Source organism: Neophocaena asiaeorientalis, unplaced genomic scaffold (assembly GCF_003031525.2).
Source record: "Neophocaena asiaeorientalis asiaeorientalis breed wild unplaced genomic scaffold, Neophocaena_asiaeorientalis_V1.1 scaffold292, whole genome shotgun sequence".
Lineage (NCBI taxonomy): Eukaryota > Metazoa > Chordata > Mammalia > Artiodactyla > Phocoenidae > Neophocaena > Neophocaena asiaeorientalis.
In genome coordinates, this window is record NW_020173241.1 from 598,956 (window position 1) to 624,317 (window position 25,362).

Below are 25,362 nucleotides of genomic sequence, written 5' to 3' on the forward strand. Positions count from 1 at the left end.
CAGCCAGGCCCAGGCCCCCGGATGTGGGGGGCGGGGACAGGGGCCACCCCCGCCCACTGCGTGCCAACCTGAGCCCCGCCCGGGCTCTCGGCTCCAGTCTAACCCAGCCTGCCGAGATCCTGCGCGGCGGTGGCGCCTGAGCTCCCTGCTGGTTGCGCTGTGCGCCGCGGCCGCCCGGCGTGCGCCAGCTCGGACCCGGGCCAGTCCGCAGCCCGAAACGTGGCCGATGCTCCCAGAGGGCGCCCAGCCCGTCCCGCTCCTCCGCTGCCGTCTCCTCTCCTCCTGCCTCGCTCGCCCGTCTCGGTTTCCAGAACCCGACAGCTTCGGAAGAGGCGCGTTCCGTCCATCACCTCCTTGATTCTCGCCGCCTCCTCTTAGGTACGCAGTATTATTCCCTTTTGAAGGCTGAGCAAAACAGTACTCCGAGAGGTGTGGAGACATTTACCCAAGGTTAATGGGTAACCACAGAGTTGATGTGGTTACAATAATAAATAATAAATGCCAGCAGCCTCAGTGAAACACAAAACAAAGCAAAACAACAAAAGAAGGTGAGGGCTTCCCTGGTGGCGCAGTCGCCCGCCGATGCAGGAGACACGGGTTCGTGCCCCGGTTCGGGAAGATCCCACATGCCGCGGAGCGGCTGGGCCCGTGAGCCATGGCCGCTGAGCCTGCGCGTCCGGAGCTTGTGCTCCGCAACGGGAGAGGCCACAACAGTGAGAGGCCCGCGTACCGAAGAAAAAAAAAATAAAAAAAAAAGAAGGTGGGCTGGGCAGGAACCAGGCCTCTGTTCCCCTCTACCTGCTTGCCTGGACAGCGTGGGAGAGGCTAAAGTGGGCGGGGGTGGGGGTTGTATGCAGTGAACTTTGCTCACCTTCCTGGGCTCACAGGGCAGATATCTCTGCCTGGGCCACCTGCCCCCAGATTTGGCATCCCTGTGGAGTTGGCTCAGGAGCCACACTGCCCAGATGTCAAGGGGCAAGGCACTTAATGCCTGGGGCCAGGGAAGGGAAAGAAGCTCCCTGGGTGCACCCACTTCCTGAATCGGCTGGCCTTGGACAACTTCATTTCTTTCTCTACACCTTGGTCTTCTCATCTCAAAAAGGGGATCATAATTTGGCTGGGAGGATTAAATGAAGTATCATCTGTGAAGCACATGCGCAGCATAGTATCTTGGCAGATAGTAGGCATCTGTAAATGTCAGTTTGTCCTTCTCCTTTTTATAGGGAAGGTTGATCAGAAGGTCAGAATGCTTGCCACAGAGCCTGACTTACAGTGGCTGGGAAGGCTGTTAACCCGCACCCAGCACGCACTCACATTGTCTTGGGTCAGTTTCCCTGGGCTGGGTAGTATGTGCATTCATGCTACTTGTGAGTGGCCAAGACTGTAAAACCCTGGAGCCACCAATGGAGGCTTGGAATTTTCCCCTTCTCTCTGGCTGCCACCTCTGGCCTCATCACCTTTCTCCTTGAGTTTTGCAGCAGTCTACCTGGGCTCCCTACTGCCTGCTCTTGGCCTTTCCCCACTCTGCCCTGGAGGGCACTTTCCAGCCTATGCATTATGTCTCCACTCTCCTCTGCTTGAGAGGTGGCATCCCATCTTCAGGACTGGTCCCACAGCTCCTTCAGGCCCAGCTCTGGCCCCTGCCTCACAGACCTCTGTGCTGGGGACTGCCTCAGTGTCCTCATCTGTGAGTGCTCGTTGTTGGGAAAATCCATTAAGGGCATCCACTGTGCCCAAGGCCCCTCCTCCCACCGCCAAGGCAAAACCATTCCCCCATCCTCTGTCACTGGGGCAGTGCTTGATGCAGTGCATTGGCACTTGTGGGTCATCTGGCAGTCATCCCCAGGAGACAGCGAGTTCTGAGCCTCCAGTCCATGTCCCCCAGTGCCTCCCCAAACCTGACAGTTGACCATGCTCAGCTCGAACCCACCATCTGCAAAAAAGCCACTTCATGACTGCTTTCTAACCAGGAGGAAGAGGATGAAGAAAGGCGGCCCTGGCTCTAATCCTGAGTCTGTAACTTCCTGGTGACCTCTCTGAACCTCAGTTTCTTCACTTGTAAACAGGCAGAACCAGGTCATAAATGAAATGGCTTAACCCATGGGAAAGAACCTGGCACGTACAGAGGCTTCACAGCTGTGTGGCCCCCGCCCACCCGCTCTTCACTCCTTGCCCTCCTTTGTCCTCTCTTGTCCACTGGGGCCAGGCCCTAGCCCAGGGTGAAGGGAGGAGGGAGGAGAGCTGGCCATTCCTGGAGAGGCAGCAACTGAAGATTTCAGACCACAGCAAGAGCAGGCTAACAGGTAACTCCTGGTGCCCGCTGTAGCTTCTGCCAGGTCCAAGATTGTTCTAAACCTGAGAGCTGTGTCATGACCAGGGCATTGTGGCTGTCGGGATGGAGGGAGTAGGACCCTGCTCACCTGCCTGCACCCCACGCCCTGGGCTGAAAGTGGACTCCTGGGACCTGGACTCCCCTCCTTGAGTCACTCGTGCTGGGGAGTTCACCTCTCTTGCCCTCCCTGCCCACCTTCCCCTGGTGACCTGGAGCAGCCTCAGGCAAACAGGAGGTGGAAGCTGAGAGCTGCCTGGGCTTGCTCTGGGGCAGAGAGCTCAGATCTGCAGGAGGCAGCAGGACTGCAGTGTGAACGTTCCCCGGAAGTCCAGGGTGCCTGGCCAGCCCACTGGCCCCACAGCCAGGCCCAGGCCCAGCTGCCACCCAGGGTGGTAGCAGGGAACCTTGCCCTGGAACTTGTGAGACCTGGGCTCCAGTCCCTTGGTTATAGTGATTTATGGGTGGCAGGCAGTGGAGAAGTATGGAAGGGAGGGGGAAGGATTGAGAGAAGTCTGGGGAAGTCCATCGCAAGATGAAAGCGTTGTGGAGACCGGTGCCCCAATATAAATGTACCTAATACTGAACTGCACACTTGAAGATAGTTAAGATGGTAAATTGTGTGACGTGTATTTTACCACAATTAGAATTTTTTTTTTTGCGGTACGCAGGCCTCTCTCACTGTTGTGGCCTCTCCCGTTGCGGAGCACAGGCTCCGGACGCACAGGCTTAGCGGCCATGGCTCATGGGCCCAGCCGCTCCGCGGCATGTGGGATCTTCCCGGACCGGGGCATGAACCCGTGTCCCCTGCATCGGCAGACGGACTCTCAACCACTGCGCCGCCAGGGAAGCCCAATGAGTCTTTTCTTGCAGGGGCACATAACCTTGTTCTACCCAGTCACACCAGGCAGGCTGTGTGGCTGGGGGCCCTGGGCTGCAGTATAAAACCTTTAGCATGGAAGCAGGTTAATGGTGGGATCGTGGTCTCCTAGACTGTCTCCCCGCAGCAGGTGTGGGGTATGGTCAAATGCATACATGAACAAGTGGATGAACTTACTCTTCAAAAATTGGGTTAGTGCGATTCTGGAATTTAGCATCAGGGGACCTGCACTCACCTTGAGTCTGGGCCTTTATTAACCGTATGACCTTTAACCTGCTCTAGACCTTAATTTCCTTATTTGTAACATGGTAACATCTCCGAAAGCCTGGTTTAGAATAAAACCATGTGTCTGACATGATCTTATTTATGTGGAGCGTAGAACATCACCCCGTGCAAGATAAGGGACAGGCAGAAAATACACCAGAAATGTTAACAGTCAGTGTTTCTGGGTGATTTGTTTTTAGATTTAATTTTGAAATAGTTTTGGTCTTAGAGAAAAGTTACAAAAATAGTGGAGTTTGCTTATACCCTTGACTCAGCCTCCACTCATGTTAATGTCAAACATAACCAGGTACAGTGTTGACAACTGAGAAGTTAACAGCAGTTCGGTCCTGTAAATTGTGGACTTCATTTGCATTCAACCAGTTTTTCTCCTAATGCCCCCTTTCTGGTTCAGGATCCAGCCCAGCACCCCACAAGGCATTTAGTTGTCATGTCTTCTTAGTCTCCTCCAGGCTCTGACATTTCCTTAATCCTTCCTCATCTTTTGTGACCTCACTTTTTGAAGAGCACTGGCCAGGTGTGTTGTAGAATATCCTCAGCTTGTGTTTATCTGAGGCTGAGCAGCATGGGGAAGGGTACCACAGAGATGTGTGCCTTCTCAGTGCGTATCAGGGGCTATAAGATATTAGCGTATCTCCTTACTGGTGACTGTGCGAAGACCTTAGAACACTTAAATTCCAGTTACTACCCTTTGATTTCCGAGGTACTGTTCTCTGTATAACTGAAGACTTTTTTAAAAAAAATTTATTTATTTATTTTGGCTGTGCCGGGTCTTAATTGCGGCATGCGGACTTCTTGGTTGCAGCATGTGGACTTCTTAGTTGCAGCATGTGGACTCTTAGTTGCGGCATGCATGCAGGATCTAGTTCCCCGATCAGGGATCAAACCCGGGGCCCCTGCATTGGGAGCATGGAGTCTTACCCACGGGACCACCAGGGAAGTCCCTGCACAGACTTTATTATTGTTCTTTCACTCAGCCAATCTTCAGTTCGATTGACCCCCGTATTTACCATGATCTTTGTCCTTCATTCCTTCCTGCATCCATGATCTGCCATCTCAGATAATTTTCCTTCTCTCTGCAGAACAGCCTTTAGAATTCCTTCAATGTATAATGGTCTCCTGGTGGCATACTCTCTCAGTTTTTTATGACAATGTGTATATTTAATGTTTCTTCTTAAAGGATAGTGTCTCTGTGTATAGAATTCTAAGTTGGTACTAGTTTTCTTTTTAGTACATTGAAGCTATTGTTCAGCCATCTGCTGGCTTCCATTTTTGCTGTTGAGGAGCCAGATGTAGTCGAATATTGTGAATCAGTCAGGTTTTGCTAGAGTATGATGCAGTAACAAACAGCCCCTGAATCTCCTTGGTTTGCAACAACATAGGTTTGTTTCTAGCTTCATTTCCATGTCCTGCAAGTGTTGGCTGCAGCTTCTACCTGGGACATGCTAGTCTCCTAGCAGAGGGAAAAGAACCATGGCAAAATCATGTGATGGTTTGTAAAGCTTTTGCTGAGAAGTGGTGGCACATGTCGTTTATCCACACATGTTATTGGCCAATGCCTGACTTCAGCAGGGTGGAAAAATACTAACCTCCCATGGGGATTGGTGGCAAATACAGTTGACCTTCCATATCCAAGGGTTTTGCATCTGTGGATTCAACCAACCATAGATCAAAAATATTTGGAAAAACTCCAGGAACTTCCACAAGCAAAACTTGAATTTGCTCTGTGCCTGCCTACTATTTACTTAGCATTTACATTGTATTAAGTACTATAAGTAATCTAAAGATGATTTAAAGTATATGGGAGGATGTGTGTAGGTTATATGCAAATTCTACACCATTTTATATAAGGGACTTGAGCATCTTAGAACCAATCCCCTGTGGATACTGAGGGATGACTGTAATTGGGGACAGTAATGCTATCTACCACACTGTGGCTTCTTTGAAGAGTTCTGTAGCACTTACGGTACACCCAGGAAAATATAAACTATGTTTGTTTTTTCAAACAAAGGAATATAATACACAAGGTGGATTGTTTACACAGATTTTTGAAGGCTGCAAGAGCAAAAGAGGATGCTGAGTTTACCCAGATATTAGTAATTACAGGAAGCAGCTGCCACCCATTGGCCTGGGAGGATAAAAGGGAAGAGGCAGGGTTAGCAGGACCTATGGGCTTGGAGGAGGACCTGCAGCTGGGACTCTGACCATAAGAAGGGCCCTGCTGACTTGGGCTATTACCTGGGAGGGGGTTTGGTGTGGCTGGTGCTGGGAGCGTTGAAAGGAGCTGGGGCTGCTGAAGCGAAGGTACAGGAAGGAATCCCCTTCTCCCACCTGTTAATCTCCCTTTAGTGCCTCTCATTGGCCGAACGGAACAGAAAGTCAGCTGGCAAGGGGGCCTGGGAAATATGGTTTTCAGACCCTCGCCCCAACATCACAGAGGAGGTTACGGAAGGGTGGGCTGAGACCTGAGAGACAAGAGGTAAATAACCAGCATTATTACCTGTTTTCCTCTGGATTCTTTTACTATTTTTCTATTTGTCTTTGATTTTCTACATTTTCACTATGTTGGGTCAAGACATGGATTTCTTTTTATTTATTCTGGTTGGGATCCATTAGGGTTCTCAAATCTGTAGATTAATATCTTCCATCCGTTCTGGAATATTCTCAACCCATCTTTTTTAAAAAATTTATTTATTTTATTTTTGGCTGTGTTGGGTCTTCATTGCTGCGCATGGGCTTTCTATAGTTGTGGTGAGTGGGGGCTATTCTTCGTTGCGGTGCGGGAGCTTCTCATTGAGGTGGCTTCTGTTGTTGTGGAGCACGGGCTCTAGGTGCATGGGCTTCAGTAGTTGTGGCTTGCAGGCTCTAGAGCACAGGCTCAGTAGTTGTGGCATATGGGCTGAGTTGCTCCGCAGCATGTGGGATCCTCCAGGACCAGGGCTCAAACCCGTGTCCCCTGCATTGGCAGGCAGATTCTTAACCACTGAGCCACCAGGGAAGTCCCCTCAACCCATCTTTTGAACGTTGCCTCTGTTCTGGTCTCTCTTCTTTCCTTCTGGAACTGCAATTAGAAATATGTCAGATCTTGTAACTTCCGTAGCTTCTGTATTTTCCATCTTTTTGCCTTCCCATACTTCTCTCTGGTTCGTTTCTTCTGAGAAGGTTTCCTGTTCTCTAATTCATTCTTCAGCCATGTCAAATCTGCTGTTAAACCCATCCATTCAGTTTATAATTTGAGTTTCGAGTTTTGAGTTTCTATTTATTCTGTTTTTGCATATGATACATAATTTTATGGAGTTCCCAGTTCCTTGCTGAAATTTTCAATTTTACTATTTAACTTCTTAAACATAGTAAGTATAATTTGTTTTACAGTCTGGAGTTCCTCCAGCTCTATTTCTGTTGATTATTATTTCCAACGGTTTTTGCTCAAGGAATCTTGCTTCCTCCTGTGTCTGGTTATTTTTGTATGTTGAATATTGTGTTTGTGAAATTATTTGTAGAGATAATTTGAAATGGGGTGATTTTGTCATTCAAGGAGAATTTGCTATTGCTTTTGCCAGGTGCCTGGAGGGATTAGCAAACTGAGATCATGTTAGTTCATACTTAGGGCATGATGTTTCCTGGGGCACCTGGATGAATCAGAGCTTGACTGCCATTCAGGGCAGGGCTGGTTTGCTTTCAGTTAACCCTTACTTTTGGGGTGCAGTCCTTTGGGGCTGAATACAGTGTCAGGCTGGTTTGTCAGTCCCCCCCACCCCCCGGCCTTGGCAGGCCCTTGGCTCTGATTTTTGTCTCTAGCCATGCAAGGCCCTAGAGGTGAGCTTGACCTCTCAGCCACTTCTTTCCAATTGGCAAAAGTTTCTGGGGGCAACCACAACATCAAGTATCAGGGTCACCTCTTTGGAATCCTGTCCTCCCTGGGACCTCGGCATAGCAGTTCCTCAATATCTTGTTAGCTCTTTGATGCTTTTAAGAGTGAGTAAGTGAGTGTGTGGTGTGTGTGTGTGTGTGTGTGTGTGTGTGTGTGTGTGTGTGAATTCCCTGGCTGTCCAGTGGTTAGGATTACAGGCTTTCACTGCATGGAGCCCAGGTTCGATCCCTGGTCAGGGAACTAAGATCCTGCAAGCCGTGCTGCAGGGCCCCCCAAAAAACAAAAGTGTGTGTGTGTGTGTGTGTGTGTGTGTGTGTGTGTGTGTAAGAATTGTATGAGCATTTGCCCAGCTCCTTTAGCTGTCTTCAGCGGGAGGTTTTGTCCAAAATATCTAGACTGCCTTTACTGGAAGAAAGGTCCTGGTTTGCCTTTTTTTTTGGCCGCGCTGCAGGGCTTGCAGGATCTTAGTTCCCCGACCAGGGATCGAAACCGGTCCCGGCAGTGAAAGTGCCGAGTCCTAACCACTGGACCGCCTGGTTTGCCTTTTAAACTATTAAACTATCAGTGTGGAGGGTGGATCAGAAAGTACAAGAGTGGTTTTGGGAAGACAAGTCATGTTAATCCATGTGGAAGATGCTGTAAGCTTGGATGAGGGCATTGGAGGCAGAACTGGAAAGAGGACAGATTTTGAGAGCTACTCTGGATGTTGAGATGATGGGCTTGGTTTTTTGTTGTGTTTGGCATGAGTAACTGAATGTAATATTTCCAGTCTCAGAAACAGGTGTCTGAGAGGAAGAACAATTTGGGAAGAGAAGATCAACAGTTTGGCTTTGGGTATGTATATTTGCTGAGGCTTTGGGATGTCCAAGAGAGAATGTTCCATGGGCAGTTGCATATTTGGGTCTGGAGTTCAGGCAGTGATATATAACATTGCGAGTCTTCAGTAGGAAGGGGGCACTTTGACCCTGTGGTTTTCTTGAATGGAAATATTTTAATTAGAATTTTTGCCAACACTGATGATTTTTTCTTGGGTCAGTAAAGCATTTTTTGAATAAATTGCATTAAAGCAAATTATTTTGATGAAAAAATTTAAATACAGAACAGTCAAACGACTTCTTATTTTTTGCATTTAAAGTTTATTTTGCAAAAAAATATTTTCATGGTTATCACTGCTTTTCAATTTTTCATTCAATCTAATTTTAAAATAAAATCAATTTCTTCATCAATCAGTTAGCATTTCCTTTTGCGACTGTTATGTCTATCAAGTCCAATCTCCTGGATCAGGTTTTGCAGATCTAAGCTATGTCAAGAAGATTTGAATTTTTCCAACATTTTAAAGCCAGTCATAACATTTTGCCAATGCAGTTTCAGCTGTTGTCAGTTTTATTTGGTGGTGTTCGGTGGAAGGGTGATAGTTTGTCTCTGTTTCTTAGGGAATCCAGGAGAAATTTTTGAGGAGTTTTGTGATCAAGACAGAAATGGAGAGTGAGAGAATAGAATAGTTGAGGAATACCAGGACATGGGGAGAGAGGGAAGGAAGAGAGGAGAAAGGGCAGAGCGGGGCAGAAAGAGAGGGGGAGGGAGAAACAGAGGATTTGGGGAGACGGCAGAGCATGCAGGGTACAGCAGGACAGAATACCCTTGGGGTTTAAACAGACAGGGTAAAAAATTGCCCTGCTGTCGCCCTCTGTATATCACTGAAGCCCTGAGGTTCAGATTCTCTGGAGAGAGAACGGGGCTCAAGATCAAGGCTGGTGGGACTACCAGATGTGAAGGCAAGTCAAGGAGGATGAGGAGCCAGCGAGACCCTCAGAGAGGGAGGAGGAAACCTGGCTCGGACCCCTGCCTGCCCTCCGGCTCTGGCTGGGCCCAGGTGTGCACACACTGCCCTGCCCGGAAGGTAGAGTGACAGGGAGCCCCGCTCAGCTGACCTGATGGGAAGGCTCGTGGTGCGAGTGCTTTGCTGTGCTGAAGGGAGAGGCCCCTGCAAGGACGGAGTCCTGCTGTTCTTCCGCAACTCCAGGGGCCCCGGATCTCCTCACTGTTCATGAGCCCAGCCTGAGGGTCACCCTGCAGAGACTGGACTGGAGCAAGGAAGCAGGGGTGCAGGTGTCTGGGATTCTACCGGCTCTTTGATCCAGAGTGGTGGGTCGGGTCTGGGTTCATAGGGCTGAGCCACCCTCACCAGGCCCCCCAGCCAGGTGCTGCTGCCCTGCCCTGAGCCACCTGGGACCTGTCTGTAAGGCAGCCAGGTTTAGCAAATGAAAACACAGAACTCCTAGGCAAATTGGAAATTCAGGTAAACAATGAGTTATTTTTTATACCACTTTTTAATACTAAAAAAATAATCTGTCTGAAATTGAAATTTAACTGGGGGTTTCAGTGTTTTGTCTGGCAACCTTACACTCCTCCTGCAGTTCTCCCCTCCTTTCCATCCCCACCCCTGACTCAGGCCCACCTGAACTACTGCAGCCCCCTCGAATCCTCTGCAGCTGCTTCTACTCTGGCCCTCCCTGGGCCATTTTCCACACCAGTCACCAGTTTACTCACCCAACACACATCTCTGATCTTGCCACCTAAATCCCTGCCCAGAGGCTGCAAACTCAAGACCCATAAACATGTTTGGTGGTGGTGGTGGTGTTTTCCATCATAACATTTCACTATAAAGACTGGATTTCTGGCTTCTCTTTTTTTTTTTTAATGTGAAGCTATGGCAGCCCTGAGCCCAGATTTCCACCTTTGCCTCTATCACAGGGAGCCAAGAATGCCTCTCCCTTTCAGAAAGGCCCTAGTCTGCACTTCCCCTGGGTCTCGTGGGCCACATTCATTTCCTTAACCTGCCCTTGTTCCATCTGAGCTTTTGACCCCTGATCTGCTAAAGTCAGATTACCAAGCTTGACATTCAAGACCTTTCCAACTCAGAAGACATCTCCTCTCTCCCACCTTCTTTCTCCCTCCATTCCTTTTCTTACCTTCTTCTCCTGGCCCATGGAACACCACATGGCTCCTTAGCCTGTTCCATCCTGGCCACACTGTGCCAGCACCTACTGACCCGTCTGCCTAAAAGATGATCCCCCTTCCTGTGGTCGCATCCTGGCCCAGGCAACAAGGACAGCCTCCCTGAGACGCCCTCTGTTACCTCCCCACTGAAAGGTGCTCTCTGCGTCTCTTCTCTGGCCATCCACAAAACCATTTATGTTCATTGCCAGCTTCTTTCTCAACACACATACACACAAATAGATCCCCAATGGCTGAGCATCCACTCTGTAGATGCTGGGGAAACAAAAGGAAAATGACCTTTGCAAGTTCCCAGGTAGGTGTGGCAGAGCTCAATGGGCAGGGCTGAGAACAGATTCCCCTACAAAGAAAACATTCAGCTGCCTCTAACTTGGAAGAAGAATTTCCCAGACTGAGGAAACAACCAGGAAACTCAGGAGACTGAGCCTGAAGGGGTGTGGCCCACCTGGAGCCAGTGGGAGCGACTTCATGGGGAAGGGGGAAGGTGCTGGAAGCAGTGGTGCCAGATGTGAGCAGTCCCAAAAGCCAAGCTCAAGACTTGACTCTAGCATAAGTAATTGAAGACCAGTGGAGCTTTTAAAGCAAAGAAATTAGGTAATGAGTTACTAGAGTTACTAGAATGTAAAACCCATGAGGTGCAGGGATTCTGGTCTGATTTATTTTCAGAAGGCTGGTAGCTACTGAATAAATATTTATGTAATATGTGAGTGAGTGAATGAATGTGTTGCACGAAGGTCATTCTGGCAGCAGTGAGAGGACTGACAGGAATGGGAAGAGCCTGGGAAGGGAAGTCAGGAGGTGTGGGGAATACCAGGTCCCAGGTGAGGGTCTGCATGGACAGGGGGAATGTGCAGAGGGCTGGTGGGGCCACCTCTAAGGTGACTTAACTGCCTTTACTCTGAGGGTTGGGCCTTCATCTTTGCAGCAACTCTGCATGGTGTCTGGCCCAGAGTAGCTGCTCAAGAACTATTTGTTGAACTTTCAACAAAAGAATGTTCTAGGTCTACTCAAAGACAGAGCCATGTGCTCTTGTCTCCAGCAGTATGGTGGCTGGTCTGGAATTTCCTCCTCCAGAAACGGGTCATTCTTACAACATTTCTTCCCAGTTTACTTAGAGCTTTTGCAGACATTGCTTCATTTGATCCTTATCACAGCCCTGAGAAGTGGGAACCATTAGCTCCATTTCACAGTTGCAGAGACAGAGGCCAAGAGAGGTTGTATGACTTCACCAGGGTAAAACGTGGGAGAGATGGAATTCAGACCCAGGTCTGCCAGTGTCCACATCCAGGCTTCTTTCATCATTTAGCTGGAAAGATGTGAGTAGCAAATGTGAAAAGGCACACGACGGCCCGCGGATTCTGTGCTGAGCAGGTATTAATGGTCACAGGTTATGTTCATTGAACACTTCCTGAGTGCCCGTTGTAACAGGGAAGAACAAAATCTGACTCCATGTTGGATCTGTTTCTTTTACTTTGACCTTTGCTTTCTGTTACTTTTCTTCTGTCCATAGCTATAGACATACATAATGGCCTGCCTCAGGGAACCCTGCCCCTCTGCCTGAATGTTAAACCAAAGTGCCTTTGTTCAGCTCACAGGGAAACACCCTGACCCTGCCCACCTGTGAATGGCTGCAGAAAAGAACTTAACACATCCCCTCCCCCGAGGCTGGCCAAAACCAGGAGATATTTTGCAAGACTTATGGCCTTTTTACTTTACTTCCTCACCTCCTCCCCCATCTGCTCTATAAAAGAAATTAGCATCCAGACTCCATAAGATGGTACTCTAGGATGCTAGTCTGCCATCTTCTTGGACACACAGTTTTCTGAATAAAGCCGCTATTCTTTGTCTCAACACCTCATCTCCCAACTTATTGGCCTGTCATGCGGCCAGCAGAGTGAGCTTGGACTCAGTAACAAGGTGACACGAGTCACCTCATTTATTCCTCAAACACCCTCTGAGTTTGGTTTGTCACTCTCTCCATATTACAGACGTGGTAAAGTATAAGGGGTGGGGAAGGGCTGACACTGCCAGGGAAGGCCTTGAGAGGAGGTAAGCCTGTGGGTGGGGGAGGAGGAAGGCATTCCTGGAGGGAGGCCTGGCTTGAGTAAAGGTGTGGAGAATTGGGCAAAAAAGTGTGGGGCTTCCATCAGAAGAGGGGCAGAGGCTAGGGGGGCATGTTAACCAAGGCCCTGGCCTGTCGGCTGTCTGGAGGAACCAGACCTGGCTCATTGAAGTCTGGCCACAGTAAGTCCTAGGGCGGGGACTGGGGTGATGGGCGTGCACTGGGCAGTGGTGAGGAGGAGGCAGGAGAGGGAGAGATGGCTGCTGGTCAGCATACTGCAGGCCTGGTCCAGGTGAGAGATGGTGAAGACCTGAAACGGCAGACATCAAGAGGGAGGGAAGAGGCTTTCCCAAGGAAGGATGGATGGGATAGGTCAGCAACCACCTCTGAGTGTCACATTCGGGTTTTTTTTTTTTTTTTTTTTGTGCGGTACGCGGGGCTCTCACCGTCGTGGCCTCTCCTGTTGCGGAGCACAGGCTCCGGATGCGCAGGCTCAGCAGCCATGGCTCATGGGCCCAGCCGCTCTGCGGCATGTGGGATCTTCCCGGACCGGGACACGAACCCATGTCCCCTGCATCGACAGACGGACTCTCAACCACTGCGCCACCAGGAAAGCCCCATGCCTGCACAGTATTGACTCATATAGTGTTTTGTTTTAATTAATTACCAACTTAAAAAATAAGGACATTTCGTCATGAAGAACCTAGGGGTAAGATAGGAATAAAGACGCAGACCTACTGGAGAACGGACTTGAGGATATGGGGAGGGGGAAGGGTGAGTTTTGACAGGGCGAGAGAGAGTCATGGACATATACACACTAACAAACGTAGTAAGGTAGATAGCTGGGGGGAAGCAGCCGCAAGGCACAGGGATATTAGCTCGGTGCTTTGTGACAGCCTGGAAGGGTGGGATGGGGAGAGTGGGAGGGAGGGAGACGCAAGAGGGAAGACATATGGGATCATATGTATATGTATAGCTGATTCACTTTGTTATAAAGCAGAAACTAACACACCATTGTAAAGCAATTATACCCCAATAAAGATGTTTAAAAAAAAAAAAAAATTTCTCATTTAACCCCAAAAAAAAAAAAAAAAAAAATAAGGACATTTCAAATACAAATCCAGATTTCCTGTTTCTACTGGAAAGTGAGAGAAATGGCAATAATGGGGCCCCACTTCTGCATGGTAACAGCCGGCTTGTTTCCAGTAACTGAGGTACCAATTGTTTCCAGTAACCAAGGTACATACTCTCTTTGCTGCAGTCGCTGCCACTCTCTGTTGTGCTCCATCCACCTCACACACTGATGTCACTGGCTTGGCCCCTGTAGGCACTGAGTTTGCAACACCTGATATGGATAAACTGTAGCATGTCTGGAGGAGGGGACAGATCAGTTAGTGACTTGAAACATGTTATACAAGACCAGCCAGAACAATGGGGGATATTTACCCTCTGGAGGTGTGATTGTAGCCTTCATGTTTAAAGGGCTAAGATGCAGGCGGAGGAGGCAGGTCTGTTCTGTGAAACCCCAGAAAAAACTTAGGACCAGTGAAAATGTGTGTGTGGGAAGCAATTTTCAGCTCAACCTAAGGCCGTTTTTCAGCATCACAACTGTTTCAAGATGTAACAGGTAATGTCAGGAAGTGGCCAACTCCCTGAGTGGAGGTGGGGGCAATGTACAGGCTGAGCCTGGACAACCGTTTCGCCTCAGCCATTCAGAGGGAATCCAAGTGTTGCGTGTGTAGCTGAACTGCATGCCCTTGACGGTTTCTTCAGCCCTTCATGGCTGGATTCTGTGCCCATGCCCGGGTGAGGGAGAGGGAATAGCTAAACTGGCTCCTACGTAGCTGTCCTGGAAGCCTGAATGTGGCTGCTGCTACTGCTGGGAGAAGCGGGGAATTTAGGCTGCAGCTGAGTGGCAGGAGGGGCAGGATAGTACGTTTTCTGTGGTGCAGCATGAAAAGCTTTGGGTCAGACCATTTGGGTCTATAAGAGGAGAGGCATGTTGGATGACCTCCAGGGACCCTGCCTGCTTAAGCCACCCGATGCCCTGATAGGAGTCTGGATGGCTAGGCCCTCTGTCCAAGAGGGACAGGGTAGGAGTCGGAGTAGTGGGTGTTGGGGGTTCCTGAAGGCAGCTGCTGTAAGCGTACTTCCTAAATGGGAAAGGGAGTTGTGATTTAAAATGATAAATATATATTTGGTCTTCTTGTTTCTGGCACAGAGCTCCTAAAACCCTTGGAATTTCCTAAGTGATAAGAGATATTTAAAGTGTCCTTTGTTATGTTAATGAGGTGACTTTGGTCGCATCTAAGGATTGAGGACTGTTTGCCTGGAGAATCAACCATGTGATTAGAGGATCGGAACTTTCAATCCCACCCCCTGACCTCTGGAGAGGGGAGAGGGGAGAGGGGCTGGAGGTTTGGTCAGTTGCACTGGTCAGTGATTTAGTCCATCATTCCTTGGTAGTGAAGCCTCCATAAAAATCCAAAAGGATGGGATTTGGAGAGCTCCTGGGTTGGTCAACACCTGGAGACTGGGAAGAGTGGCGTGCTCGGAAAGGGTGTGGAAGCTCCGAGCTCCTTCCCCATACTTGGCCCTGTGCATCTCTTCCATCTGGCTGTTCCTGAGTTATATCCTTTTCTTTCTTTCTTTTTAATTTTAATTTTATTTTTTAATTTTTTATTTATTTTTGGCTGTGTTGGGTCTTCGTTGCTGCACACAGGCTTTCTCTCGTTGCGGCGAGCGGGTGGGGGGGCTACTCTTCGTTTCAGTGTGCGGGCTCTAGGCGCACAGGCTTCAGTAGTTGTGGCTCGTGGGCTCTAGAGTGCAGGCTCAGCAGTTGTGGCACACAGGCTGAGTGGCTCCGAGGCATGTGGGATCTTCCCGGACCAGGGCTCGAACCCATGTCCCCTGCATTGGCAGGCAGATTCTTAACCACTGCACCACCAGGGAAGTCCGTTATATCCTTTTCTAATAAAGTGGTGATCTAGTAAATGTTTTTCTGAGTTCTGTGAACCACTCTAGCAAATTAATTGAATCCAAGGAGAGGTTCTTGGGAATCTCTTGATATAGCCAGTTGGTCAGAAGTGAAACCAAATGCCCCCCAAACCAAGTTCCCCTGCTGAGTTTTTGTTTTGTTTTGTTTTGTTTTGCGGTACGCGGGCCTCTCACTGTTGTAGCCTCTCCCGTTGCGGAGCACAGGCTCCGGACGCGCAGGCTCAGCGGCCATGGCTCACGGGCCCAGCCGCTCCGCGGCATGTGGGATCTTCCCGGACCGGGGCACGAACCCATGTCCCCTGCATCGGCAGGTGGACTCTCAACCACTGCGCCACCAGGGAAACCCCCCTGCTGAGTTTATGATTAAATTCTCTATCCAAAACTTCATTCCCATTCTTGTCTCACCCTTGTTTCCCTCGTGATTGAGGAGGATCAAAGAAATGGGGGGATCAAAACCAAGCAGGACCCTGCAGGGCCCTTCTGGATACAAAAGCCCCTCTTTGTCTCCTGTTTCTTATTTATGGAAAAAGGCTTTAGTCTCCTGGACCTTCCCTGAGTTCCAAAGAGGGGACTCAAACAGTTGCTAATTAGGGAAGTGAGGGAATGCAGAAACAAAGGAAAAGCTGTCAAACAAGGAAAGTAAAGATAGCTAAAACAGTAGTTCAGCCATAAAGCAGAGTCCTAGCTCCTCCTCAAGGGATACACATAACAATCTGACACATATCTTTGAGCTCTTCTGCAGAAACTAACACCCACCCCCACCACCCAGGTGGAGGATGGTGACCACATGCTGACCACAAGCACTACACCCCAGACTGGTTAGAACCAGAAGGTTGATGATTAAGATTACAGAAACATCACCCTATTACCTTACCATGAACCAGTCAGAAGAAAGTCCATGAGCTGCCACCCTCACCCCAAATACTGCCTTTAAAAACCCTTCCCTAGGGCATTCCCTAGCTGTCCAGTGGTTGGGACTCTGTGCTCTCACTGCCATGGGCCTGGGTGCAATCCCTGGTCAGGGAAGTAAGATCCCACAAGCTGTGGTGGAAAAAAAAAAGAAAAGAGATTTATTTGAGCCAAACTGAGGACTATAAACCAGAAGCCAGCCTCCCAGATTACTCTGAGAAACTGCTCCAGAGAAGCATGGTTTTCAGCACAGCTTTACTTCTTGGCAGCACAAAGAACATTAAACAAGTCAGGGATACATTTCTCGAAGGTTTCAAAAAAACCAGACCAGCACATACACAGCAAGTCAGTATGGCCTTAGCACCTGGGAGGGGAGTCTTATCATTGAAGGAGTACCAGCATTGGCGTCCCAGGAAGGGAGGCATTTAATCTTTATTTTTAGCATGAACATTCTTTACTTCTGGTCAGTGTGCCCTTTTCTTTAATAATTAAAGCAGATGTACAATGTATGTTTGATAGGCCACAAACAGGTTATTCTAGTTAGCATAAAATTCAAGTTAACTCATGTACAAGCCAGAATGACTTCCCCATACCTCAATATGTGAACATTTCTCTTATCAGTTGGTTGGCGATGTGGGAGAAAAACCCACACGTTGGAACTGGGGTGCAGAATTGGAGGAGCATATACTTCCCTAAGTTCATCTTCCAGGGCCCTAGAGTGGGCTCTTGTCTAACACTTGGAAATGAATTGTCTGAGGAGACACATGTGCTGACAAAGCAAGAGACTTTATTGGAAAGGGGACCAGCGTAGAGAGCAGCAGGGTAAGGGAACCCAGGAGAACTGCTCTGCCACGTTGCTCGCAGTCTCAGGTTTTATGGTAATGGGGTTAGTTTCCGAGTTCTCTCTGGCCAGTCATTTTGACTCAGGGTCCTTTCTGGTGGGGCATGCATCACTCAGCCAAGATGGATTCTAGCGAGAAGGATTCTGGGAGATTGGTAGGACACATGGACTGGCATCTCCTCTTTCCTTTTGACCTATCCCAAATTCTTCCAGTTGGTGGTAGCTTGTTAGTTCTGTGTTCCTTACCAGGACCTCCTGTTGTAAGATAACTCATGCAGGTGGTTACTGTCGGCCTGGCCAGGGCAGGGAGTTTCGGTTAGTGGTTCCCCTGACTCCCTGCTAAGAGACTTCATACTCAAGATACTTCTTGGGAATTGGGGCGGAGGTCTCTTTCTTCTGTGACTACTTCTTGCCGAGAGTGGACATAGTCCTGCCTAGTAGAGTAGAAGTCTCTCTCTACCTGATCTAAATCGAGGTATTCTGTGTCCAAAACTGGCATTCACCCTTGTAATAACAGCAGTTTAGCCTGAGACTTTTGGACCCTGTTGGACATGTACCTTGTAAAGCAGTTGAAATAGACAGGGGCCAAACAGGAGGCCTAACAGGATGGTCATTGCTGGGCCCAGAAAAGGAAGGCAAAATTTGGGGTGAGGGCTTCAGGGTATGTGACTTTCTTCTGATTGGTTGGTGGTGAGGTAACAGAGTGGTGCTCCAGGAACCTTGAATTCAGCCTTAAGTTACCATCCTCCACATGGTGGGGGCCCCAGCTCTGTGGAAGAGCTCAACGATATTCTTATGCATACTTCCTTGAAGAGGAACCAGGACCCTGCCACAAGGGTGCACCACCATTTGATTGCTCCTCCGCTGTTTCTGCATCCCCTCCCTTCCATGGTTAGCAACTGTTTGAATCTGCCCTTTGGAACTCAGGGAAGGTCAAAGAGGCTGAATGAAGCCTGTATCCTACAAACAAGAAACAGGGGACACAGAAAGGATTCGTACTCCGGAGCCCCACAGAGTCCCGCTCAGTTTCAATTCAGGGAACTAGATGACAACGGCCCTGGCCACTTTCTGCTAAAATGGGGCATAGTGCTGCCTCAATTTGGAGAATAGACACTGAATTGGAAATATTTCTCAGTTCTAAGTCCTGTATCTGAGTCTTGTATGATCAAAATCTCAGTCCCTTGGCCTGCCATTTTGATGTAACAGACCCTATTAAAAGTAGTTGGAGGAGTGACGACTAGAATTTTAATAGACAAAATCAATCTCATTCCCTGAGGAATTCAGAAGAATAAGTCTGAAACCCAGTCTGGACCGCACACCTTGAGGAGACTTGTAGCCAGGTAGCCAGTTGTTTGCTTTTATCTAAGTAGGTTTAACTTCCAATGTGGTATTAATATATACATAACAGGAGCTATTGGCCACTACACGTCTCCTTTTCCTACTATCTGATCTAAAGCAATTTCATTTTCTGAAAATTTAACAGTTACAAGAGGATATCTTGAAACCATAAGGTTGCAGCTACCAGCTGCCAGCAGACATTGTTTTGAGAATGGCTGGTGGCATCCCAAGTCTGACACAGCTCAGAAAACTCAAGTTCTTAGCAATACGAGGACTTGTCTGAAATCACATCCATAATGCCACCTAGTATTACCTTGGATGTCTGAACCACAGCTACTGCATTTTGACTTTCAATTGCATTTCTCTCCTTAATGGCCAAAGCAGATGTCACCATTAATGATTTTAGTGATTTTCCAGATATGAGAAGATGCAAGAATTTGGACTCATAAAGTCTTTTCCTGAAAGTATCTAACTATCTGAAGACCTGTTCTGCCAGTTTTCCCAGAGCACAGAGTGCCTCATTCCTGATCTCCACCCTGAACTCCTTTCAGGGTGTGTTGAAGGTCAGTGGCTGCAGTGGCCATTGACCTAATCCTTGCAGAGGCAGATGGCAAGTGCCAATTTTCAGTTGGCAGGGCCCCTTCAGGGTCATAAATTTGACCATGGTTTAGGGGGCATTTCATGACCGTTTCATCTCATGGTGCTAGGAATGTTCATTCCCAGGTCTGGAAAGGATTCTGCTGATAGGCCACTCAATGTGCTATTACTGGACTAGGCCTTATTAACAGTAGCCAAGAGTCTCTGGACCACCTGTCTTACTAGTCTCTTATGGTCCAAGAAAATATTCCCTCTTGTTGCTTCTTTCCATATCTAGAGTTACACTGTTACAATCATTGATCTCATATGGAACTATATATCATCATTTTATCAGAGGCTCAGTCACACATTTGGTAATTCAGGAAACAGCAATTTTGTAAAACAGGCAATATAAATATAGTACTGTTAGCAGTATTAGTAAGGTCATAAGCAAGAGTATAAGTCAAGAACTTCCATTGGGTGCAGCCCAGTATATCCCAGGTCGTCTGACTTAGTCTGTTCTGTACCAGTCCTTATCTTTAAGGGAAGTTTTATATTGGTATTGTCCATGAGGCACCCAGCCCAATTTCCTAGTGTTACCAGGCTGGTTATCCCTAGTATGGTTTAATTGTCCCCAACCTAAGGGAGCCTTTAAGTTTAAATGACCATAGCCTGGTATTAACTTCCTGGTTGCAGATCATGGACCATTTGATCTTCAGCCAAAGACAGATTACTCAGTTAAGTTTCAAAAACAAACTTAGAGTGTCCTATTAATATTTCAATTTAACTTTGCAACAATATAACATAATAGCAAGGAATTATCTGAGAAGTGAGTCTTAGTGAATATAGACCTCAATAAACAGAATTAGAATTTGATATCCATTGAAATATCTCTCTCTCTCTAAAATTACCCTGATTTTTGTCAAATATAGCCAAATTAAGATTAATTTGTTTCTAAAGTAAATCTGGTCCATCAACCACATAGGCTCTTCCACACTGACTCTGGTGTAATTTCTCAGGAGTCTCAGACTGAATTCCCCAAAAGGCCTCTCTGGGCCAGGAAATCCATGCCGAGAGTGCGTCATCAAATTTTGCCTTGGTGAATTTCTTGCTTTTAGAGGTCCCCAAAATATCAAGATTCCTACACCTGTTAGAAGGTGGCCTTCCTAATTTATCTGATAAAGCTGCTGGGAACCTAAAAGTTTCCAGTTTCTGGAGGGAACAGATAGAGAGCAAAGGTAAATATTTCAATTCTGCTTACAAAGGTATAATTTACCAAATTACTGTAAGTCATAATTAGTTTGAAGGGAAGGGTTTTTCTTACAGCTGGAAAACACAGATTTAAACCAGTAATTTTTCAGATAGAAACCATAAAAATTATATCAGTATTCACCAGTTCACTCAGTCCTATGTGATTAATCCTTTCATTAACAGATTTATGAAGCCATCAGGTTTTTCCTTAGGATTCTTTAATATCTTACCCAGGGCTTCCCTGGTGGCACAGTGGTTGGGAATCTGCCTGCCAATGCAGGGTACACGGGTTCGAGCCCTGGTCCGGGAGGATCCCACATGCCGCGGAGCGGCTGGGCCCGTGAGCCATGGCCGCTGAGCCTGCGCGTCCGGAGCCTGTGCAACGCAACGGGAGAGGCCACAACAGTGAGAGGCCCGCGCACGGCAAAAAAAAAAAAGCCATATTCAAGTTTTGTACCAGCTTACTTTTAAAATTCATTTATTCAGTTAACTTCAATCTAAACCTAGACAATCCTGACCATCCACAAACCCTCCATCCCTTTCTGTATCCATATTAATCTGTCCCCCATTCTTGTCTCCATCCAGAAACAACCAGTTCTATGGCAGACTCACTTTCTTTTCCCTTATTAAAATGCAGTTCCATCCCTCATACCTTCTTCACTGAAAACACACATCCTACTTCCCTACTGTATACTGAAATGTTTCCTTTATTATTTTTATTAGCTTTAATTACATGTTTAGAGTCTTCAACTCTTAGAAACCGTCATTTCTAGTGAAAACTAAGTAGTAAGCAATTATGTACTGTTTTTTACATTAGCATTCCGTAGATTGGTGAACATAAATACCAGTGATAATTTCTAAAAACATTTGCTTTCTTACAGAAAACATTTCAGGGTGGCACCAAACATATTCATTAGTAGTCCTAAATACCTTTAGTTTTTCTATTTAGTAATTGATGTCTCAGTATCTTATTTTACTTCGGAATGACCCAGTTATTCAACAGACTTTCATCATTTAACTTAATTTAATGTTACTCTAAAATTTTATGTTACCAAATATCTGGAGAGATCATTGTCAAGTAGGCATTCCAAAAACATAATTATTCCCATAGAGTTTACCTAAAAGTTCTTATCTCATTTACTTTCCTCAAAAGTTTTTTTTTGAGTTAACTTTTCTTATTGACAGATTTGTAACAGATATAATAAGGTTTTATTTGACTTCTATTAAACCTAGTTACAATAAAGGTATTATACTTAATGCTGATGACCCTAAAGATGTGTCTATATTAATTAAATTAACAAACTTTATAAGTTTAATACCAGATATTAATTTAATACAGAATATTTCCCAGTTCATGTGAACCTGAAATTAATTCTGGCCAGTTAACTTCTATATTTTTGAGAATTTGTATAAGCACTTAACTTCCTTTAAGCCAGTTAAGTAGAGCTCATTGAATTAATTTTGATAATACCGTCCAAAAGACATATATACAATGCACACCGACATATAGACAAATAAAACCAGAGATCTCATAGCTTCATTTTCTAAACTTAGTCATGAATCAGGTATTAAAATATAAAACTCACTAGCTTATAAATAATAGTTGAAATAGGCAAAATTTAAAAAGGCTTCTTACTGTTTTTTTTTTTCCCTCAGTCTCAGAAATTAGAGATGGTCTAGATAAGATAAGTGATCCTGAGAGCCCTGGTCTCAAGGCATGGAGCGAGAAAAGCAAGTTCTCCTAGAAGGACTTATTCCCTCAGGGTCGGAATTCTGAAAAGACGGTTTATCAAGCTTGCCTTTTGTAACTGTATATGCAAAAAGAACCAGTTTTGGAATTTTGAAGAGTTTTACCTACACCAATTTTCTCTGGAGTCTAAACAATATGGTGGCCATACAATGTTATAATAAAATATCATCTCTTTCTTAGTCGCCGGCTCATAGCTAAAATGTTTCCAGTTAGTCAGAATTTGCCCAAGAGGGATTCACAGTGGAACAGAACAAGAATTTCCCATTGCACAAGACAGGATGTGACTCATAACAAAGAAGAGGTCCCACCAGCATCGCCATTTGTTGCAGGAAGGGGCCTAGAGTGGCTCTTGTCTAACACTTGGAAATGAATTGTCTGAGGAGACACACGTGCTCACAAAGCAAGAGACTTTATTGGAAAGGGGCGCCAGGATAGAGAGCAGCAGGGTATAAGGGAACCCAGGAGAACTGCTCTGCCACATTGCTCACGGTCTGGGTTTTACGGTAATGGGGTTAGTTTACAGGTTCTCTCTGGCCAATCGTTCTGACTCAGGGTCCTTCCTGGTGTGCGCATAGCTCAGCCAAGACAGATTCCAGCGAGAAGGATTCTGGGGGTTTGGTAGGACATATGGACTGGTGTCTCCTCTCTCCTTTTGACCTTTCCTGAATTCTTCCAGTTGGTGGTGACTTGTTAGTTTTGGGTTCCTTACCAGGACCTCCTGTTGTAAGATAACTCACGCAGTTGGTTACCATAGGGCCTGGCCAGGGCAGGTAGTTTGGGTCAGTGGCTCCCCTAACATTTTTATATAGTTTTAACTTCTGAATCATGAAAATGTTTTAGATATTCAAAAAGTAAAGTTAAACTGAAAAAGATTTAAAAAAAACAAACCTGAAACAATACGAATAAAAATTACACCCAATTATGTATCAAATGAATAACATAACCAACCACACACGCTTAAGCAACTTTGAAGCCAATAACAGGACATTTTCTAAGGCTAAAAAGAAGTGACCAGAAACTCTCACCTTTGCTTGGGAGGCTTGTTGAAGGAGTGATTTGGGGTGTATTTCTGAAAGGGTTCTGTGTGTGTGCAGGATACATGTATTATCTTGTGATTTTAAAGGAGTGTTATTTGCTTGAGCTCTCTGGGACTGTTTATAGCAAAGCAAACATTTTAATAAGTAGATACACATCAAATAACGCAGCACTTGGGTTGCCTCAGGCTGTGAAAACAACGCATACCCCACCCTCACCGCCACCCCCCAACCCCCGGCCGCAAGGCGGTTGCATGTCCCTGAGTGGACAGCGCCCCCTGCAGGATGATGTTTGCTGAGCGCCTGCCTCCCCCACCCCCTCATACAGTTCTTGTGTTATTTATTACAAGTTACAGTTTTACTAACACCAAAACTCGGATCCTCCTCCTTGCCCCAGATTTTATAGGAGAAGATATCTGTACTCATAAAGTCTTTGTCTTTCTCACGATTCGGTTATGGGCCAATGGAAAGGACAGTTTCCACAGTGGGACAGAATGAGGTTAGAGGGGTAGAGTTGCCTCTTAATAGTTTACAGACAGATGTCTTAACCTGGGAGAGTCCCACCTTCATCCTGTGGAGATAATGGAAAAGTAGCTCTCCAGATGGTGGTGAGGATGAAATCAGATATGGGAAGAGGCTGTCTCAACATGAGTCGGGTTATAAAACCAAGGTGGGAGGGCATGGGGGCCACAGATCTGGAGCAGCCAGGATGAGCCAGGTGGCACCTCTTTGTTGGGTGTCCTGCTTAATCATTGGGTCAATGGCTGTGATAATCAGACAAGGTGTGTCTAATCCCCATGTGCCAGTGCAGACCTCCACAGCAGAGCGGTCAGTGACTGGCCTGGTCATGATGATGGGCAAGGCAGGGCCATGTGGGTGCCCAGGTCTGCCTGACTCCAGATCTTGAGTTCCTTCACCTGCTGGATGCTGGGGGTTAGCAAAGAGGTGGCCCGCTCTCCAGGGACTTCTAGCTGGATTGGGCAGAAGGGAGGTCTTCCTCTGCTCTGAACCTTTCTCTGCCTTTTCTTTAGATTTCAGCTTCCCACCTGGGAAGGAAGACTTGAGCAACCACCCAGGATGGCTGGCAGCCTCCCAGCCCACCCACCATGGACCTTCCACCTTTATCTCAGAGCCTGAAGCCACAGTGATGTCCTTGAGCAGTTAGACGACAGAACAGGCATTGGGGCTGGCATGTGGTAGGTACACAGTTCATATCTGGGGAGAAAGGCTTTCCTTATGAGCCTTATTTTGTTAGCTCAGCAGCAGCAACTCTGCACCAAGTTCCTAAATGCCTGCAATGGCATTTGAACCTCAGAGCCAGGCTTGGACTGAGGTGCATGCATGTGAGATGTGTCTGCTTGACGCTGTCCTTTATTTACTACTTTCTACTTGTCACTCACTGCAGGAAGCACTTTACAGGTGTAATGGGGACAAGAGTTTTGAATTGTATCATTGTGATTTTTTTTCTCTTGCATTCCCTTGGATATGAACTGCTAAAGACATTTTTTGCCTTGGTCCTGCTGCTGGAATGCAAAGCTTTACGTCCAGCCCGGAGCTGAGAGCCAGCAGGTGGAAAGGAAAAAGGATTTTGTAAATTTCTTTAGTTCCCAGGCCAGGTCGACAAGTTCAGAGGTCTTCAAACAAGGTGCACAAAACTCCTGGGGTGCACAGAGTCTTTCCAGGAGTGAGTGTGGGCAGGGAAACCAGAAAATAGTTTTCACTACTTCGACTAATACGTGGAATCTGAAAAAAACTCTTGTAAAAGATATATCCATGAGTTTTTAGTCATTGTATCTTGAAAATTTGGGTAGTGCCAGAAAATGTTCCAATCACATCATATTTTATGTAACTAAATTGTATCCCAGGTACATAGATAGTTTCAAGGGAGTCAGTATTCAGAATCTCAGCTTCCATATGACTTCTTTCCTAAAGTTGATCTGCCTGTAAAAGCATCTGAGGTGACTACTCCTCTCACATGTGACACCCACCCCAGATCTCCCTCTGTGGGGTTGCTCCTCTGATGATTACTCAAGGGTTCTGCAGGGCTTCTTCTCTTACACATACCTCTCTTAAATATAAAGTAAGGAATTTTGGTCATATTGGGAAGTTCTGGAGAAAGATGTATGCGAGCTTGGGGTTCAGGGAGTTGTGGCGATTTTTAATCTCTTTGCCTTTTCCACCTCTCTCTCTCTCTCTTTTTTTAAATAGATTTATTTAATTAATT

The 25,362-nt window shown here is 46.8% G+C and overlaps 1 long non-coding RNA gene across 1 annotated transcript; it reads left to right on the plus strand.

The window, feature by feature from the left end:
- The first annotated feature begins 142 nt into the window (after positions 1 to 142).
- Positions 143 to 25,362, plus strand: LOC112400080 (uncharacterized). The gene is made up of 3 exons (XR_003003365.1): positions 143 to 378; positions 8,132 to 8,196; positions 24,170 to 25,362. It is a non-coding gene; the product is annotated as an uncharacterized LOC112400080 (long non-coding RNA).